We start from the raw sequence: 20,897 nt of genomic DNA on the forward strand, positions 1-20,897 counted from the left end.
CTAAAGGTCTGGGGCCCTATTTTTTTTTGTAGATGAAGAGACTATGACTGCAGGATTCTAGTCAGCAGTCAGTTACCATAGAGAAAAATTAGTCTGCACAGAAGCTGTAGACACAAAAAGCTTTATAAACAATTTATTATTGCAATTTTCATTACAATCACATAGACGTCATAGAGGGAATGAACATTGGTATAATCTTACACCCTTACACTAAATGTTGAAGTTCTTATCATCCAAGTTTAGTTGGCTTTGTGGTTTAATAGAAAAAAAGGAGGTGTCTAGTTTTTCATCCATTCCCATGGGTGCACATTTAATAAATACAACATCAATACAGACTAATGTCTACATGAGAGGGAGCAATATGTTTCTGAGTAGGAGAATCATGGCAGGATAAACAGGATTTGGACGGATGAATACAATATTACACGTCTCTGTTGGAGAAGATTCCTTTTAGTCTGGAACACTGTTATTGCTCAATTGGATGTGATATGACTCCAGATGGTGTATTATTTATACATCATCTGATTTATCTGTCATGGGTAGTGTGGCTTTTATTCCCAAAATTAAAATAAGGAAAAATAAAATAATTCTACACTATGAGCAAAGACTGTGACTGTACACTGAACCTACACACAATCATAAAGCAGCCCCAAGTGATCCGCAAAAGAAGGATTTTCTGTTGGCATTTTGATGATGTTATAGGATTTAGCTCCTTATAAATAATACATAAATGCAATGTAAAGCGTATACAGCTCTTGTTTAAAATTTAACTCTACTAAATAATTTAGCTTCTATAAAGATGACAGCTATTTAAATTCATTTATTTTTTTTATCTTTTCTCATAAGAAAAACTGGATACAATTTTGTGTTTTGAAGAATACAGACACTGTACTGGTTCGTTATGTTTTGAATAAGCAAAAAAGAACAAATTGCTCAGCATTCCAAATTGTATCAACAGGGTAGTAAATGAAGTGAAATAATAGGTTGAATATGGAACGCCCGCCAGGGCCGTGGGGTACTCGGGCCAGGTCAGACAGTTTTTAAGGGGGATGTGTCATGGCAGCAGTGACCCGGTCAGTGGCCTTGGGTGTCCAATAATGGTGAAATAAAGAGGAAAATAAAGTTTATGGGGGATAGTTCGTGAGGCCACCTGTGGTATTCGGCAAGGGGTAGCCGACGCTGCTTAAAGAGACTGCTGGGGCTGAAGGTGATGCAGCAGAGTTGATACAGCTCTCCACAGGTAGAGCTAAGTCCAAGGGCACTTATGATTTGAAAGATAGTAGTGATGATTGTAGTGCAGAGTGGATGGTGTAGTAAATAACTCTGAGGACACAGCAGGGTGCAGTTTCCACACTTTTACTCACAGTTTGTGGTGCAGTCTATGGCATTGATTACAGATGGTAATGGAGATCCAGGCAGCCTGGAAGCAATTTGGGATCCACCTAACCAGGTGAGTTCAGAGTAGGCCTCCCTATTGCACTGTATTTTGAGGTCCTTGCTGCCTAAAGCTGTGCTCAGCCCTCTGCTCTTTCTTGTTCTTTAGTCCTTGTCTGTATGGCAGGCAGCTTGAGCCTATTACAGGTGTCACCCCTTCGTGATGGCTCCGGGCTCTAATTTGCTGCTGTGCCTTCAGATGTTATGAAGGGCCAGGACACCTGCAGTCCTCTACCCTTCAGACAGACCACAGACTCCAGCATCCAGTCTCTAGCACTTGGCCCTGAGGTGAGCTTATCTACAGCTCCAATCCTCAGGTTCTTCCTTGACTTCCTTTCTCCTCTCTGTCTTCCTCAGACTAACTAACTTTGCCTCCAGGCCAGAGCTTATATCAGGAAGCTCCCCTGAAATCAGGTGTTAGAGCTCCCCCTTCTGGTCTGGAGTAGGAAAGGTGTTGCATGCTCATGTATTACCTGCTAAGGGAATCCCTCCTTGCTTCCAGGCATGGCATCACCCCCTGTGAGGGAGGCAATGCCACTGTGGCAACAGGACTCCTGGGGTGCCACAAATATGTTACCCCAAAGATGAATATGTTTGGGGTTTAGTGAAGGCTGCTAAAAAAAATGACTAGAGACTAGGGATGAGCGAGCATACTCGGTAATGCTCGTTTCTCACCCGAGCATCGCTGTACTCGTGGTACTCGGTGAGCGCCGAGCATTTCCAGGTATGCTCGGTGGGAGCTCGGGTCTCCGCCCCACATGTTTGATGCTCTTTAGAGAGCCAATCAACATGCAGGAATTGTCTGCCATGCACTGTAATGTTGCAGCCAAGTTGATTGTGGCATTACAGTGATTGGCTGGCCGCACAGCATCATCAGGTCTATAAGAGACCTGCCGCTGCCCTGCTCTTTGCATTCAGCTCCAGATTCAGATAGTGTAGGGAGAGGTGCTGCCGAGATAGGGTCTGATTTGGGGGTTTATCAGTTAGTGTGGGTATACCATCATAGAATGCACAAAGTCAGCTAAACCAACAGTCCTTCTAAGGACTAATTACGGAGTATATAGATTGCAATGCTAGGTAGGCAGGGGAGTGTACTGTATGTGGCTCTATACATATCAGTGCAAGGTATGCAGGCACTGGATGTGGGTATATACATATCATTGCATACATCAAGAGGGTCCATTCCATTACAGTTTGGTTAGTTCTTTTAGTCTGGCCATTGGATTGTGGGTGGAAGGCAGTAGGCAAGTTGACAGTAACTCCTAAAGCTGTAGAGAAGCTTTTCCAAAATCTTGATGTAAACTGAACACCTCTATCAGAAATTACATTGTCAGGGATTCCATGTAGCCTAAATATCTGTTTGACCTTTTATTCTGTGGCTTGTTCAGTGATAGTAATCTCTTTAGTTGGAATAAAATGGGCCATCTTTGTGAGGGGACCTACCACAACAAGGATAACAGTCATTTCTTTAGATGGAGGTAGGTTCACTATAAAATTAATTGAAATTGATCCTCAAGGCCTGGATGTAACTAGAAGAGGTTGAAGGAGTGCTAGAGAAGAAAATTGTGGCATCTTGCTCTGTGCACATGTTAAACAGGAGGAAACATATTTTATCAAATTCTTCCTACAATTGGGCCTTTAAAAAAAACAAAACAGTAGTTCTTGTGTTTTCATGACTCCAGTGTGCCCTACAAGTTTAGAATCATGGACAAGTTTGAGGACTTCAAGTCGAGTAGATTCTGTGACATATATTTGGTGGTTCTGCATCCCAAACCCCTCTTTAAAAGAAAGATCAATGTCTTTAAAAGGATTTAAAGATTCCTCCTTAGGGACCACCGCAACATTTTTAGCTTGCAAGGCCACCAAAGCAGCTACACAAGATGATAATTTAGAATGAGCAGGTTTAATCCGCTGCCTAGGTGGCACAGATGAAGATAAAGTTGATTGATGTACCTGCTATATCACCGAAAGAGTCCCTTGTACCGGAAAATACTTTATCCTGAGAATTGCCGCTGTGCTGAGCATCCCTAAAAGGCATAGACGAACCAAGCAAGCTGCTGTTTTTGTCAATACCTCGGGTTTGCTCAGATCTAGCCTTTTCTGCTTCCATGCAGTCAGATTTCTGCTCTTTTTTTACAGTATTCATCAAACATACTCAGCTCTGGTTCTGAGGGCTTTTTAAGAGAACTGACCATGCATTTTTCTTCAGGATTGTGCTTGGAAGGCTGTGGAAAGTACGGAGACTATGCTACCTTCTGCTTTTTAAGAACAATATTTTTTAAATCTTCTGGCTCAGGGCTCGAAATAGGGCTAAACTGGGTTAAAGTTGTCAAAAGTTCTACATTGTGCGATTCTATTTTTTCTGTGTAGCTCCGTGAGTTGTCCCCGTTGATGAATCATGGTTCAAATTTTCCATAGCCTGGTCCAACAGCATGGGGATCAGTGCCCACTTCAGGGCCACAAAAACCATTCAGCAGTACAGTTGGACCATTGATAATTTTCATTCTTTTCAGATGCCTCAAATGACTCCTGTTGGCTGGTGTTTTTCACAATACCGCTAACTGCTGGAATATCAGAGACAGAAACAGACTGGGACAAAGACAGATTCTCCAACACATTCCTGATGGTTTGAGATGGTTTTCTTATTCATCACTTGTTGTTTGGATAGCTTCCTTGGCATCCAAACTTGAAGCATCAGGGATATCAAAAGCAGCAAGAAGATCTAGAAGCAGAAGAAGTCTACAGGCTTCATGTCCCCCATGACTGGAATGGTAACAGTATTATTATCATTATTATTATTTGTTATTATAGCGCCATTTACTTCATGGCGCTTTACATGTGAGGAGGGGTATACATAATCTGGTAGTGCTAATGCATGGCTCAACTTAACATAGATGCCACACTCAAAATCCTGCCCTGTGTATTCTGATCACAGCTACAGCCACTGGGATGTAGCCAAGTCTGCAACCACACAATCATATCGGGAATTGACCAGATCAGTAGGCTGGGACCCGCAGAAACTAACATGGTTGAGAAAGACTGGGCTGGGGAAGAGGAAGGGACTAACTAGTGAAGGGAGGGGAGAAGAATCCTACTAATGGAGGAGGGAAATTCAGCTGTATCACAGCGAGAGCCATGAGCTAGTGAGCATGCATGTTTGCTGCACAGGGGCATGAAGCGTAGTCAGGAATAGCCAGGGGTTAGCACACAGGAGCAGCAACGTAGCTTACAGGATCAGCAGATGAAAGGAAGCTTGACTAAAGGCTGGTAGCTCAATAATCTCGCAATGAAGGACGTACAATGCCAGGTTTAAGTTGGATGTTCAACCAGGGTGGAGCCAATCAGGAACTCAGGGTGGGGTCAAAAAGAAACAACACAGGTACTTGGATCTGGGTTAGGAAGGAAATGTCCAGCAAGTTGAATAGCTCAGAAGGAAGAACTGCCACCTGGTGTACGAGAGCCACTGGATTCGAATCCTGGCACCCCCACCTTTATTATTGCGTATCCGTGGCTTAATATAATCAGACAGTGTTCAAATTAATATGACTTTGAGATCACAATCACATGCTCAAGAGTTGTTGACAGATATCCAGGCAGAGTTAGAGTAGTGGCTTTCTCTACTGACCCTGGAGACAGGGAAGGCTGTGTGTGATAACGTTGCAAACCTGATGTCAGCTCTATGCCGGGGAAACCTCGCACACATGCCTTGCATGATTGACGTCTTCATTGTAGTGGAACATCAATTTCTCCGCCACTAACCTGACCTGGGGGAGCTTCTCCAGAAAGCATGGAAGCTATGTGCTCATTTGCACCATTCACACCTCTCAGGTTTGTAGACTTGCATCGATACAGAGGTCTTTGTCCATGCCAGTTAACATTTTTATATGCAATGTGCCAACATGGTGGAATTCCACTCTGCACATGTCGCAGTGACTGTGGCAGCAGCAATGAGCCCTGACGCATTATGTAATATCATATAGCCTGGGCCAACACAGTATGGACGTGGTGCATATCATGTTTACGAAGTGGGCACAGATTAATGACCTCTGCACCCTTCTGCACAGTTTTGAAATGGCTACTAAGATGGTTAGTGCTGACGACACCATCATCAGCATCACTATTCCAGTTATCTACAAGCTGGAGCAGACTTTGAATAGCCTGCGGGAAGAGATGGTGGTCCCAGAAGAAGAGGCTAAAGCAGAGGAGAATGCAGAAGGGATAGCATTGTCCCTAAATTCCAGACTGTCGTCACATAGGTGGGTACCAAGGGAGCAAGGGAGTGTGGATTACTGCGACCAAGAGGAGTTGGTGATAACAGACAAATTGTTATCGAAGGTGCAAGATCCGAGGAACAAATGGAGGCGGAAGGGGTGGTGGGCGAGCAGCTGTCAGATGAGGAGCATAATCCAATCCTCTCTGTTGTTTGTGGTTGGCAGGAGGGACCAGAGGAAACAAGCATCATTGTTACCCAGCCACCAACACAGCATCAGCTTGGACCTCATGATACAGGCCGACATACTGTATGAGTGTGACTACTGGGTTGCCACTCTGTTAGATCCACGCTATAAAACCAAATTCCCAACCAGGCTTGAAGAGGCAGAGGTAAAAAAAACTCATAAAGGATAGCGGACAAAGAGCAACAAAGGTAGCTGCAGAGTTGAGCTGCCTCCATGCTCTGGGAGCAAAAGAGACTAAGCATTTAACAGTAACAACATCGCCATCTACTGTCAGAAAAGTGTAAACTCCTCCTGTACACAAATAAAACATATTTTTGCAGATTCTTGAAAACATTGCACATGAGATAAGAAGTATAAAATCCATGATTCGGAGACTATAAGGTTACAATATAAAAACAAATTCTAGCAAAAGAAGGAAAAACATTAACCCTTCTATATCAATCTCCCCTTTTGTAAATGGTATAACCTTTTGCCACAGGGTCAGTTGGTGTCCACAAAGGAGCTACTGCCTCATGGGTCTAGTACCCATAATGGGACTTCCTACCTGCTTCGCTTTTCTACCCTCAGTGCGGACACCCACTTTCCCCATCAGCAGTGGTTATCTGGGGTCTATGATACACTATGGAAGGCTCAGTCTACAAAAAGGAGAATGTGTAACCCCACCAGGAATCTCTGGACTGTGCTGCTTAAACCATTGGTCTCTAAGTTCATCTATTTGTGTATACTGGTCCTGACTTGGAGATTGCCAGCGGGGGGGGGGGATTAAATTGCAACAGGTGTGACCAATTATTTGACACATTCCTTCTTCTTTTGCTGTCAGATAATGTAGTATTATACTATGTTGGTAAATACTATGATTAATTGTCTCTGTATTGTATTAGTCTCATTAAGAACCTCAAGAACCTGGAAAATCTGATCATCCAGGTAGTCAGAAGCTTCGACTAACTTATCCCACATTTGTGTTTCTACTAAATGTGGCTTACCATTTGGATGGGCTTATGTCTGCAGCCCTTCTATACAAGGTGTGAATTGGGACTGCTGCTATGTCTATTTTGCTATGAGGAACTATGAAAGTTGCTGGTGTTAGTTTGGCAAGAGTACAAACCCCTCTTATGTCTAGGCTCACTCACCTGTAGGCACGATTCCTGCAAACTAAGAATACTTCTTCTGGGAAAACACAAATGTGACCAGGGGTCTATTTACACTGGTATAAATTCAAAAGTCCCAACTTTGCTTTATGGGCGCACCAAGTATTATTAATTTGTTTTCCGTTTATACAAAATGTACATTTACCCCTTTCTTTCCTTACTATTAGTGATGAGCGAGTGTATGCGTTACAGTTCCCTATTCACACGGATAGTACGGTATTCAGGTTACTTGTTACATTGCGAGTATTTGTGTACTCGCCTCGCTATATTCGGATGTCCCGCCCTGCAGTTTTGGCGCCTCCTTTGCAGCCACTAAACATGCTGGGCTTCTTAACCAATCACAGTAATGCCGCAGACATCTTGGTTGTGGCATTACTGTGATTGGCTGGCCGCCCAGTGTCATAGGGTCTTTTGAGGCCCTGCCGCCGCCATTTTACGCACATGGTATCCGGAGACTGCATTCTACAAGCATAGGTAGAGATCGTTCAGCTGCTAGGGAGAGTCCTTAGGCCTCTTGATAACACAAAAGCCTATTTCAGGGCTACTTGCAGTGTATACTAGGTCAGTGTAGAGTAGGGAGAGAGATACTCAAGCAGGGACAGGTTAAAGAAGCCGGTCACTAGCTCCATAATACCACCAAAAAAAAGACACACAACAAAGTCAGAGTACAGGGAGGGAGAGATTGTGTATTAGGTAGGGAGCGGTTAAACGTTCTTCCAGTGTCCATCTTAAAACAGCTCTGGTTAGAGGCAAACAATATTTTTCCAGCACACAGAGTACTAGCATTTAGTGCTGCCTTTTATTTAAAGCACCGGTTTATTTTCCCTGCTGTTTTTTGGGTCAGTGCCTGGCTTCTGCTGTCCATATTAGTCCAGTTAAAAAGGCGTTAAATGCCCTACGCAAAGCAGTAGTCCAACCATTTACTACTGTCTGCTACCAAGCATGCACCAGGCCATTTTCCCTGCTGTTTTTGGGGTCAGAGCCGGGCTTCTTCTGTCCACATTAGTCCACTTGAAAAGGTGTTAAGTGCCCTACGCAAAGCAGTAATCCAAACATTTCCTATGGCCTGCTACCAAGCATGCATCAGGCCATTTTCCCTGCTGTTTTGGGGTCAGAGACTGCCTTCTGCTGTCCACATTAGTCCAGTTAAAAATGTGGTTAGTGCCCTACACAAAGCAGTAGTCCAAACATTTCCTACTGCTCACATGCTGAACCTAGTTGTTCTGAAATTTCTGAAAAGTTACCCTGCCTTGCTGTACTTATTTGAGAAGGTGCGCCGTATTAGTGCCCATTTCCGCCATTCCTCTACCGCTTTTGCTGATCTTACAGCACTGCAAAATCACTTGAGTTTGCCAAGTCACTGGCTTATTTGCGACCTGCCCACAAGGTGGTACTCAACCTGTCATACGTTGGTGAGGATTAGTGAGCAGCAGAGGACAGTAGCTGAATGCCAGCTTCAACATGTCCGTCAGACTGAGAGTCAGCCACCACACATAACAACTGTTGAGTGAGTGTGGATCGCTGACATTTGTGAGGTACTTGAGAACTTTGAGTATTGCACCAAGCTCATGAGCGGAGATCAGGCTACTATAAGCGTAACCATCCCCCTGTTGTGTCTCTTGAAACAATCACTGCATAAGCTCATAGAGTGTATTCACAAAAAAATACTCATAAATACTAAACCCATCCACCTGAGGGACACGGCACCACTACATATCGTAACATCTCACTAGCAGGAGACCAAATAAATTCCATGATCTTCACAGTGGTGCTTTAATAAAACCAATTTTTTTTTATTATTAATCAAGATTAAAAGACAAAGTATACATTATAAGACGGATACATAGTCCAAAAAGAGGGACTTTATTTCCTGGGATATTTTCAAACTGTGGCTGCATACATAAATGGCAAGTTTATCAATCTCAAATGAAGATTGAGTGACAATACCTCAAACCTTAGGCACACGTATGAGCAAAAAGATCCCTATTGACTCTAAATAGGTGAAACTACATTCATCCCTAAGTATTCGGGTATTCTACAGTCAGTATTGATAATATGTCAACAATGGGATTAGTAATAGAAAGGTTATTACCTAGAGTGCAGCCATGTGAAATTCCTCGGTGTCCCTCTGCCCCAACGCGCATTTCGCAATGCTTCTTCGAGAGCTATGTACCCTTCTTGTAATGTATACTTTGTCTTTTAATCTTGATTAATAATAAAAAATTAGTTTTATTAAAGCACCACTGTGGAGATCATTGAATTTATTTGGTTACCTGCTAGTGAGATGATAATCTCAAAGAGGTAGCTTTGAGTGCCCAGCATGTTAGTATGGAGCCAGATTTCACAATGGGTGATATTACCCAGCCCAGCCAATATTCTGAGGTAACATTGGGTGATGAGGAGGAAGATGAGAAGGATGAGGAGAGGCGAGGACTTGTTTTTCTGTTCTACCGAGGGGACTCCTACTGCTACAGAGGGGACACCCAACAAAAGTTTCATGTCTATACAGCCTGGATGGGCTGGAGAGGAGGAGGAGGAGGCGAGTCAGTGTGAGGATAGGATGTCTACTGTTGGCGACACAGAACATTTGCCTTTTTGCAGCTTGGCTCGCATAGCACAGTTCATGTGTAAGTGCCTGTGGCAAGACCCTCACGTGATACACATTTTATCCAACAACCAATACTGGTTGGCCACCTTTATCGATCCATGGTACAAGGAGAAATTTCCTTCTCTCCTTTTGGAGTCACCAAAGAGTTTTACAATGGAATCGTTCAAGAGGGCCGTTGTAGATCAGTTGCTGAAAACATCACTCTCAGACAATGCTGGTGGCAGAGGTAGTGGCTGTTTTCAACACCAAGGGATAATGGGGAGAGACACGAACACCAGGTTCAACAGAGGTGGGGAAAAATGTGCACAAATTGGGTAATTTTCCAAAAACCAGCACAACAGCAAGGGCTATTTGTGCCTTTGTGCCTTTAACAATGCCAAGGAGGGAGAAGTTGCAGAACATGGTCAAGGGGTACTTAAGTGACCATACGTGCATTATTTCTGACTCTTCAGTTCCCTCTAATTATTGGGTGTCCAAGCTGAACACTTGGCCCAACCTCTTCTTATACGCCTTGGAGGTGCTGGCATGCCCAGCTGCTAGCGTGATGTCAGAGAGTGTTTTCAGTTCCGCTGGGTCAGTCATCACTGATAGGCGCACACGCCTCTCCATGGAAAATGCAGACACACTTACTCTGATTTAATTCAACAAGGACTGGATATCTCCACAGTTTGCAATCCCTCCAGATGAAAGCAAGCCAGCCTAAATTCACCAAAAATGGTGATTCATGCTACTGCTTTTAAAGTCAACCCCTTCCCATAAAAACCAGTTTCCTTCCTTCGTCAACCATGACTCAGACCATAGGGCCAATGTTTACAAACCCTTTGCACAGTGTGCATTGGCAAACCAGGACAGTATTCCTACTCCAGCCTAACTACTATTTGTGATTGGGGCCCATGGGATGGTGGCTTCCTGCATCAACCATGACTCAGCCCCTGGGGGTAATTTTTACAAACCCTATGCACAGTGTGCAGTGGACAAATCTTGAATGTAGAGTGGTCCTACCAAACTAATATTTGTCATTGGAGGCCCTGATGACAGGTTGTCCAACATTATGACTGAGATAAGGGATACATATTCAATAGAAATCTAGGTTTGGTAGTCGTTCTTGTGTATCTGTAAAAGTGGCGTAATACTGCGACAAACTTATTCCAAGAAACCATATGTGAGTCAGAAATGCATGCAGGCATATTCTCCATGCTCTTCCCATTCTGTTTCATCACTTTCCCATACATTTCAGCCTTTTCCTCAGGCCCCCAGACCCCTTTGTAGGATCCAGCAGAAAATTACTCGCATTTCCCATTGTACTCGCTATTCCGAACAAATACGCGATTTTTACAAAGTACTCGTTATGAGTATAGCAATTACGAATATTACGGTACTCGCTCATCACTACTTACTATTTTACTGATAGATGTTTTACAGCCTGAACATCATCTAAATCATCAAAATAATAAACCAACAATATACATACCTTCTGATGAACTGTCACGTCCCACAGGGTAAATCCATCAGAAGGTATGTATATTGTTAATATAAAAGAAGCATGATGTCGAATAAGTTTGTTGTCCCATTCTGTATTTAACAGTTTAGTGTCTCTGTAAGATAATAATAATCTTTATATAGCGCTAACATATACCACTGCGCTTTACAGTTTGCACATATTATCATCGCTGTCCCTGATGAGGCTCACAATCTAAATTATCAGTATGTTGTTAGAATCCCACGCAAACATGAGGAGAACATACAAACTCCTTGCAGATGTTGTCCTTGATGGGATTTGAACCCAGGACTCCAGCGCTGCAAGGCTGCAGTGCTAACCACTGAGCCAGCCACCGTGGTACCCAATAATCCTGCTACTCCCAGCAAGGTGATTAGTAGAACAGTCATTCTGTCGATGAAGTGACCTTTTTGCAGCGACTGCCGTGGATCCAGGTGGGCTTTCCCTCAAGTTTCACTGAGGTGGATGTGGTCAGCTGGACTTGTAACAGGCTATCAAACCATGGATCTAGGCTCCTCACATGTCTGCACATCTGCACTTTCATTAAGATCTGGAATGGATGAGAACACGTTTATGTACCACATTAATTCTTTTCTGCAAGGTCTGGACATAGGCTGTCACAGAACTGTGTTGCATTTGTAGTACATGTGGGAAGTGCAGACCTGTCTTTGGGGCACTACTAAACAGGACTTCAAAAGGAGACAGGCCTGTCTTTCTATTTGGAGTGTGTCTGACTGAAAAGAGTGCAAGTGACAAGCACTCTATTCAGTTCTTTCCTGTGTCCGTCATGGCCTTTTGAATTTTTAAGCTTTAGTGTTGTTTTAGCATTTGCACATTTTACCGGATAGGCTTCTGGCCAACTAGGGAAGAGATCTACACATAGTAGGACATTTTCATACACTGCTACCTTGGGTAGTTGTATGTAGTCAATCTGCAGTCTCTGAAACAGGTTGAGAGGCCTGAGTGTCGTTTTCTTAGGGACTTTTACTGTTTTACCTGGGTTGTGCTGTGTACAGACAAGGCAGGACTGCACGAGATATGAGGCTGCGTAACTGTAACCAGGTGCGATCCAGTAGGCATTTACCATAGTACACATGTGACTTTTATCCCTATTCTCCCATACTACATTTGAGTTCAGCTCAGCTCCCATTTTCCCCCAGTGTTCCTTCTCTGAGGGGGAAGCCTGTTGCTGAAGGGATTTCAGGACATCTAGGCTCAGTGTAGCTGGAATATGCTGACTCTCTGCCACCGTCCTCTGCTCCCTAGGCCGCCTTGCTGCTACATTAGCAGCCTTGTCTGCCCTTCTGTTGCCCTCGACCTCCAGGGAGCCACCTTTTGTGTGTGCTTTCACCTTGATTATGCCATCCTGGACTGGTAACATCAATGCCTCTATTAATTGTTTTACCAGCTATGCATTTAATGGGCTTACCAGCTGATGTAGGAAAATCTCTGCTGCTCCAGATAGGGCAATAATCATGGGATATGCCCCATGTATAATTTGAATCTGTGTAAATGTTAGTGACTTTATCTGCAGCAGCTCTACATGCCTCAGTGAGTGCCTTAATCTCTGCCTCCTGCGCTGACATGGGAGGAGGGAGTGGTTCAGCCTGGATTACCTCATGTGAGGATACTACTGCATATCCAGTATAGAATCGCCCATCCTGGTGGTATCTGGAGCCATCTACAAAAAGCTCAAAATCTGCATTAGGAACAGGTTTTTCATAAACATGTGCAAAACCCACTGTCTCCTGACTCATCAGTTATATGCAGTCATGCTCGTGCGTCATGTCAAAGTACTTTTCCTCACTTGCTAATACTGTAACCAATTCCCCCTTTTCTGAATCCACAGGCAAAAGGGTGGCTGTATTCAGAATATTACATCTTTTGAGGGTGACATATTCAGGAATTAGTAGAGCACATTAAAGTCTGACCTGTCTGGCCAAAGACAGGTGGCCATTCCTCCTTGTCGGAGGACCATCCAACATTCTCCCTTCATGAGAGAAGGCAAAAAGATACTGACAGGATGGAGGGAGACAGAGAAAAGTGAAACATTTGGAGGTGGCTGGGATCTTTGACAGTAAGGCTTGTGGATTAGGAACAATTGAGGTCACACTCAGCTCTCAGATTATGTGCCATTCTGTAAGTGTCAAAGGAACCTTTGGTCTTTTGTCTTAATGGAATATAAAGTGGTGTCACAGGGGGAGATTTTGCACCAGAGCCCCTGCCTGGACATACTCTTTTATATCCCTGGTCATGGCCATTAATTTGGCTAGGCTTACAGGGATATTGTTTTGAACAAGGAGGAGTGGTTCCCTCTTTTGATTCAATCATGACCTGGTACCTGACTCACTTCCCTGTCCTCAGACATTCTGGTGTCAGGTGCTTCTTTCACAGCTTTTGTCATATACACCATTGCTCCAAGCTTAAGGTACCATCACACTCAGCAACTTTGCAAAGAGAACGACAACAATCCGTGACGTTGCAGCGTCCTGGATAGCGATCTCGTTGTGTTTGACATGCAGCAGCGATCTGGATCCCGCTGTGCCATCGCTGGTCGGAGCTAGAAGTCCAGAACTTTATTTAGTCGCCAGGTCGGCGTGTATCGTCATGTTTGACATCAAAAGCAACGACGCCAGCAACGAGCATAGGGGGCGTCGCAGCGCCTCCTTCTAGCCAGTCGGTACACTCCGGCTGTTTTACATGGAGCTAACAACCAGCAAGAACGAGAAGTGAGTCGCCGTTACGTCACTGGATTGCTCCTGCATCGTTCTGGAGTTACTGTGTTTGACGTCTCTACAGCGACCTAAACAGCGGCGCTCCAGCGATCTAGTTTAGGTCGGCTCGTTGTCTATATCGCTGCAGCGTCGCTGAGTGTGACGGTACCTTTAGACAAGTGCTTATCTGAGAGTGGACTTGTGACTGTAGTACCCTCAGGAATGTATTGTATGGTGGCCTGGATAGCACTCAACACATTTGTTTCCAGCAAAATCATAGGTGTATCATCACTAACAATAAGCTTTGTAAGCACATCTTGGCTTTCTTGTAATTTTAGTTTTATCTGTTTAGTCAGAGGAGCTTCAGTTACCAGGCCTTCTACCCCCACACATTCCACCATCTCGTTAGTAATTATGTCTGGCATTATTAAGTCTTTGTGCACCACAGTCCTGGCTGCCCCAGTGTCAATCAAAAATTCTGCCTCTTTCCCCCAGCATTGTTATGGTCTTCATCAAAGTAGGACCAGGTCCTGAGGGGAGAAGAACAGGGTACTCATTTGTCACAGGGTTGCCAGTTTCCTAGTCTGAAGGCAAAGGAGGTGGAAAATCAGTCTGCTTAGTGTCCTTTGTCACCTACCTTCGCACTTACCAAACTCTCTACGTCTGTCCAGGTGCACTTATTTGTCAATTCTATTGTCTTTTTTTGTCTGTAACATGGGAAAGGTTGGTTATTAGGGTCAATCAACTGTTTCACCATAGCTAGCTGGTTGGGGGGGCTCCACGGATAACCCCTCTGTCTGTCTTACTCCAGTAACCCTCCTTAGTCCTGATGTGGATGGATGTCTGTTGATGGAGGTTCCAGATGGTCGGTGGGGGTGGTATGATATTCTACAACTTCTTACCTCTCAGGACTACTGTCAGCTTCCTCCCCAAAAGTCACTGTCCCCACTACTGAGTCAGCTTTTTCTGTCACACTCACTACATGATCTTGTCCAGACAGGATTCAGTGTAATTCCTTAGCAGCACAGGTCACTCAAGTACCTCTCCAGTCTGAGTTTGTCTGACCACAGTGTTTACAAGTCCATCTGTCTTGTCTGGGTCTCTGGTTATACAGAGGTAGAGCGGTAGCAGTCATGTAGTGGTCACAGTCTTAAACTTTTATGCATAAAACATTCACAATACACCTTACTTCTGTACTGCTGCACTTTTTCAGCTACTCAACACCATTTATTCACTTGCCTTTTTAATCCCTTGTCTGTGCCATTTTTGTACACCCAAACATCCACACTCTGGCATGTTTGCCTTTTTCAATATTGGTCCTTACATGGCCACACAAGGCCCATTCATACAATAAAAACACCACAGACAATATGTGGAAGGAATGGCCGTGTCATTTATTTTGAGTTACTTTGAAATTCATAACACACATTTTCTCTTTCTTTTAAAATTAACTCTTAAATAACCGGAAGTTTAACCAAGCTATAAACCAATCCACCCAAAGGGCGATTTTCCTCGCAAAATAAATGCACACGACAGGATAATACATAAATAGGGGAGGGTCGGCGGGATCTTCGGTTTCTTCAGATCAACCGTCGACTGAGGAGAAATTCAAACTGCAGGGCTTTTTATACCCATTCAAAAAGCCCGCCAATCCCCACAACAACCAATGAAAAGCCGTTATTTTGGCCGCCAAGAAATTGACAATACCAGTTTAAACTTGCTGTTGGCGTCACGGCCAAAGCGTACCTCAGAAATACAATTAACCATATAGATACCAATAAACCTAAGCATAGCATTTCCTTCAGGACCTGTGAGGCCATGAGACCCCCCCTATAATTTTATCATTATGGACGGGGGAGGGCTAACATGGCCACACAAGGCCCATTCATACAATAAAAACACCACAGACAATATGCGGAAGGAATGGCCATGTCATTTATTTTGAGTTACTTTGAAATTCATAACACACATTTTCTCTTTCTTTTAAAATTAACTCTTAAATAACCGGAAGTTTAACCAAGCTAAAAACCAATCCACCCAAAGGGCGATTTTCCACAAGCCAGGGATCAAAGAGACCTGGCCCCCCCACAGCGGCACAGCCATTTTTCCACCATTATCTGCAGGTCCAAGTTAAAAATGTCCAAACCTATATCAGAAAGGTGAACTAAATCGTTTCTGTATAAACCGGGTAAAAATCCCTCCAAGTCCATGTGTCTGAAAGAGAAGCCGTTAATCATCGGGAGAAATCTAAACATTCCTCTGTTGACCCTTTTCCGTATTTTCTCCAAAAAGGAAAGTTCTTTCGTAACCCAGAGTAACCTGGGGATGATCTCTGAAAATACAAAACAAGTAAAAGGGGAGGATTGTTTAAAATAAACAAAATCCGACCTCAAAATGGATAATAACTCCAAAGTTTTGGTTTTCCCGAGATCATTTCCACCCAGGTGAAAAACTACTAGATCTGGAGAGGGAAATTTAACGAAACATCTATTAAACTCAGAGGCTAAATTAAACCAAGACATGCCTCTAATGCTGTGCCAAAAACTTGAACCGTATCCTGGCTGAAAGAAAGGTTTTCAGAATAAGAACGTTGGTTGGCTCTCTTCTGAGCCCAAAACACATAGGAGTGTCCCACGATCCATACAACTTTGGCACCTGAAATGAAATCAAAGTCAGTTATCATAAAGATCATGTCTCACGTATAATTTGAATCTACCCGACTCCCATCTGCCCAGTTGCATAATCTGAGAATCTCGCAGACCAGCTCTCGCTGCCTCCGTTGCCGCTCCTATACGAAAAGAATGTGACGTAAATTTTAAATGATCTTTTTTCAAAAACCGTAAACACTTTTTCAAAATCGAATTGAATTGAAAGATCGTCGCAGGAGTGCCATCCAAATGAACAAATAAGGGCCCGGGAATAAGCAGCCTAATGCGAAGCCAATTTCTGGTATTGGCTACTGGGCAGAAATTTTCATCTGGCTTTGACTCAATTCTTAATCTAACACCTCTGCCTAACTGATCCGTTTTAGATCTCCTGACAAATAAAAACAAATGCGAATCAAGAAGGGACACGTCTGAAACCATAAGACCCGATGGATTAGATTTCTTTGCCAAAACTAATTCTCCGACCCGCAAGGCCCTGAAATACGCTAACGAAAAAGCCGAAGAAAACAAAACAGACTCAAATGAATTGGTACAAACTTTGTGAAGGGATAAACAAAGGTCTTTTAACCCCTTCATGACCCAGCCTATTTTGGCCTTAATGACCTTGCCGTTTTTTGAAATTCTGACCAGTGTCCCTTTATGAGGTAATAACTCAGGAACGCTTCAACGGATCCTAGCGATTCTGAGACTGTTTTTTCATGACATATTGGGCTTCATGTTAGTGGTAAATTTAGGTCGATAATTTCTGAGTTTATTTGTGAAAAAAACGGAAATTTGGCAAAAAATTTGAAAATTTCGCAATTTTCACATTTTGAATTTTTATTCTGTTAAACCAGAGAGTTATGTGACACAAAATAGTTAATAAATAACGTTTCCCACATGTCTACTTTACATCAGCACAATTTTGGAAACATTTTTTTTTTTTGCTAGGAAGTTATAAGGGTTAAAATTTGACCAGTGATTTCTTATTTTTACAACAAAATTTACAAAACCATTTTTTTTAGGGACCACCTCACATTTGAAGTCATTTTGAGGGTTCTATATGGCTGAAAATACCCAAAAGTGACACCATTCTAAAAACTGCACCCCTCAAGGTGCTCAAAACCACATTCAAGAAGTTTATTAACCCTTCAGGTGTTTCACAGCAGCAGAAGCAACATGGAAGTAAAAAATGAACATTTAACTTTTTAGTCACAAAAATGATCTTTTAGCAACAATTTTTTTATTTTCCCAGCGGTAAAAGGAGAAACTGGACCACGGACGTTGTTGTCCAATTTGTCCTGAGTACGCTGATACCTCATATGTGGGGGTAAACCACTGTTTGGGCGCACGGCAGGGCTCGGAAGGGAAGGAGCGCCATTTGACTTTTTGAATGAAAAATTGGCTCCAATCTTTAGCCCACACCATGTCACGTTTGGAGAGCCCCTGTGTGCCTAAACATTGGAGCTCCCCCACAAGTGACCCCATTTTGGAAACTAGACCCCCCAAGGAACTTATCTAGAAGCATAGTGAGCACTTTAAACCCCCAGGTGCTTCACAAATTGATCCGTAAAAATGAAAAAGTACTTTTTTTTCACAAAAAAATTATTTTAGCCTCAATTTTTTCATTTTCACATGGGCAACAGGATAAAATGGATCCTAAATTTTGTTGGGCAATTTCTCCTGAGTACACCAATACCTCACATGTGGGGGTAAACCACTGTTTGGGCACATGGTAAGGCTCGGAAGGGAAGGAGCGCCATTTGACTTTTTGAATGAAAAATTATCTCCATCGTTAGCGGACACCATGTCGCGTTTGGAAAGCCCCTGTGTGCCTAAACATTGGAGCTCCTCCACAAGTGACCCCATTTTGGAAACTAGACCCCCCAAGGAACTCATCTAGAGGCATAGTGAGCACTTTAAACCCCCAGGTGCTTCACAAATTGATCCGCAAAAATGAAAAAGTACTTTTTTTTCACACAAAATTTCTTTTAGCCTCAATTCTTTCATTTTCACATGGGCAACAGGATAAAATGGATCCTAAAATTTGTTGGGCAATTTCTCCTGAGTATGCCGATACCTCATATGTGGGGGTAAACCACTGTTTGGGTGCACGGCAAGGCTCGGAAAGGGAGGCGTGCCATTTGACTTTTTGAATGGAAAATTAGCTCCAATCGTTAGCGGACACCATGTCGCGTTTGGAGAGCCCCTGTGTGCCTAAACATTGGAGCTCCCCTACAAGTGACCCCATTTTGGAAACTAGACCCCCCAAGGAACTTATCTAGATGCATAGTGAGCACTTATAACCTCCAGGTGCTTCACAGAAGTTTATAACGCAGAGCCGTGAAAATAAAAAAATAATTTTTCTTTCCTCAAAAATGATTTTTAGCCCAGAATTTTTTATTTTCCCAAGGGTAATAGGAGAAATTGGATCCCAAATGTTGTTGTCCAGTTTGTCCTGAGTACGATGATACCCCATATGTGGGGGTAAACCACTGTTTGGGCGCACGGCAGGGCTCGGAAGTGAAGGCACGCCATTTGGCTTTTTGAATGGAAAATTAGCTCCAATCATTAGCGGACACCATGTCGCGTTTGGAGAGCCCCTGTGTGCCTAAACATTGGAGCTCCCGCACAAGTGACCCCATTTTGGAAACTAGACCTCCCAAGGAACTAATCTAGATGTGTGGTGAGCACTTTGAACCCCCAAGTGCTTCACAGAAGGTTATAACGCAGAGCCGTGAAAATAAAAAATGTGTTTCCTTTCCTCAAAAATATTTTTTAGCCCAGAATTTTTTTATTTTTGCAAGAGTAACAGGAGAAATTGGACCCCAAAAGTTGTTGTCCAGTTTCTCCTGAGTACGCTGATACCCCATATGTGGGGGTAAACCACTGTTTTGGCACACGTCGGGGTTCGGAAGGGATGTAGTGACGTTTTGAAATGCAGACTTTGATGGAATGCTCTGCGGGCATCATGTTGCGTTTGCAGAGCCCCTGTTGTGCCTAAACAGTAGGAACTCCCCACAAGTGACTCCATTTTGGAAACTAGACCCCCAAGGGAACTTATCTAGATGTGTGGTGAGCACTTTGAACCCCCAAGTGCTTCACAGAAGTTTATAATGCAGAGCCGTGAAAATAATAAATGTGTTTCCTTTCCTCAAAAATATTTTTTTAGCCCAGAATTTTTTATTTTTGCAAGAGTAACAGGAGAAATTGGACCCCAAAAGTTGTTGTCCAGTTTCTCCTGAGTACGCTGATACCCCATATGTGGGGGTAAACCACTGTTTGGGCACATGCCGGGGCTCGGAAGGGAAGTAGTGACGTTTTGGAATGCAGACTTTGATGGAATGGTCTGCGGGCATCATGTTACGTTTGCAGAGCCCCTGATATGCCTAAACAGTAGAAACCCCCCACAAGTGACCCCATTTTGGAAACTAGACCCCCCAAGGAACTTATCTAGATGTGTGGTGAGCACGTTCAACCCCCAAGTGCTTCACAGAAGTTTACAACGCAGAGCCGTGAAAATAAAAAATCATTTTTCTTTCCTCAAAAAAGATGTTTTAGCAAGCAATTTTTTATTTTCACAAGGGTAACAGGAGAATTTGGACCCCAATATTTGTTGCCCAGTTTGTTGTGAGTACGCTGATACCCCATATGTGGGGGTAAACCACTGTTTGGGCGCACGTCAGGGCTCGGAAGGGAAGTAGTGACATTTGAAATGCAGACTTTGATGGAATGGTCTGCGGGCGTCACATTGCATTTGCAGAGCCCCTGATGTGCCTAAACAGTAGAAACACCCCACAAGTGACCCCATTTTGGAAACTAGACCCCCGAAGGAACTTATCTAGATGTTTGGTGAGCACTTTCAACCCCCAAGTGCTTCACAGAAGTTTATAACGCAGAGCCGTGAAAATAAAAAATAATTGTTCTTTCCTCAAAAATTATGTTTTAGCAAGTAATTTTTTATTTTTGCAAGGGTAACAGGAGAAATTGGACCCCAACAGTTGTTGCCCAGTTTGTCCTGAGTACGCTGGTACCCCAAATGTGGGGGTAAACCACTGTTTGGGCGCACGTCGGGGCTTGGAAGGGCGGGAGCACCATTTGACTTTTTGAACGCAAGATTGGCTGGAATCAATGGTGGCGCCATGTTGCGTTTGGAGACCCCTGATGTGCCTAAACAGTGGAAACCCCTCAATTCTAACTTCAACACTAACCCCAACACACCCCTAATCCTAATCCCAACTGTAGCCATAACCCTAATCACAACCCTAACCACAACACACCCCTAACCACAACCCTAACCGCAACACACCCGTAACCCTAATTCCAACCCTAACCCTAATCCTAACCCTAATCCCAACCGTAACCCTAATCCCAACCCTAACCACAACTGTAA

General features: G+C 43.5%; 1 pseudogene; it reads right to left on the bottom strand.

Moving 5' to 3' along the window:
• Positions 1 to 210: 210 nt before the first annotated feature.
• Positions 211 to 4,195, bottom strand: LOC143798121 (zinc finger protein 592-like; annotated as a pseudogene).
• Positions 4,196 to 20,897: the final 16,702 nt, after the last annotated feature.

This window comes from Ranitomeya variabilis, chromosome 1 (genome assembly GCF_051348905.1).
Source record: "Ranitomeya variabilis isolate aRanVar5 chromosome 1, aRanVar5.hap1, whole genome shotgun sequence".
Classification (NCBI taxonomy): Eukaryota; Metazoa; Chordata; class Amphibia; order Anura; family Dendrobatidae; genus Ranitomeya; species Ranitomeya variabilis.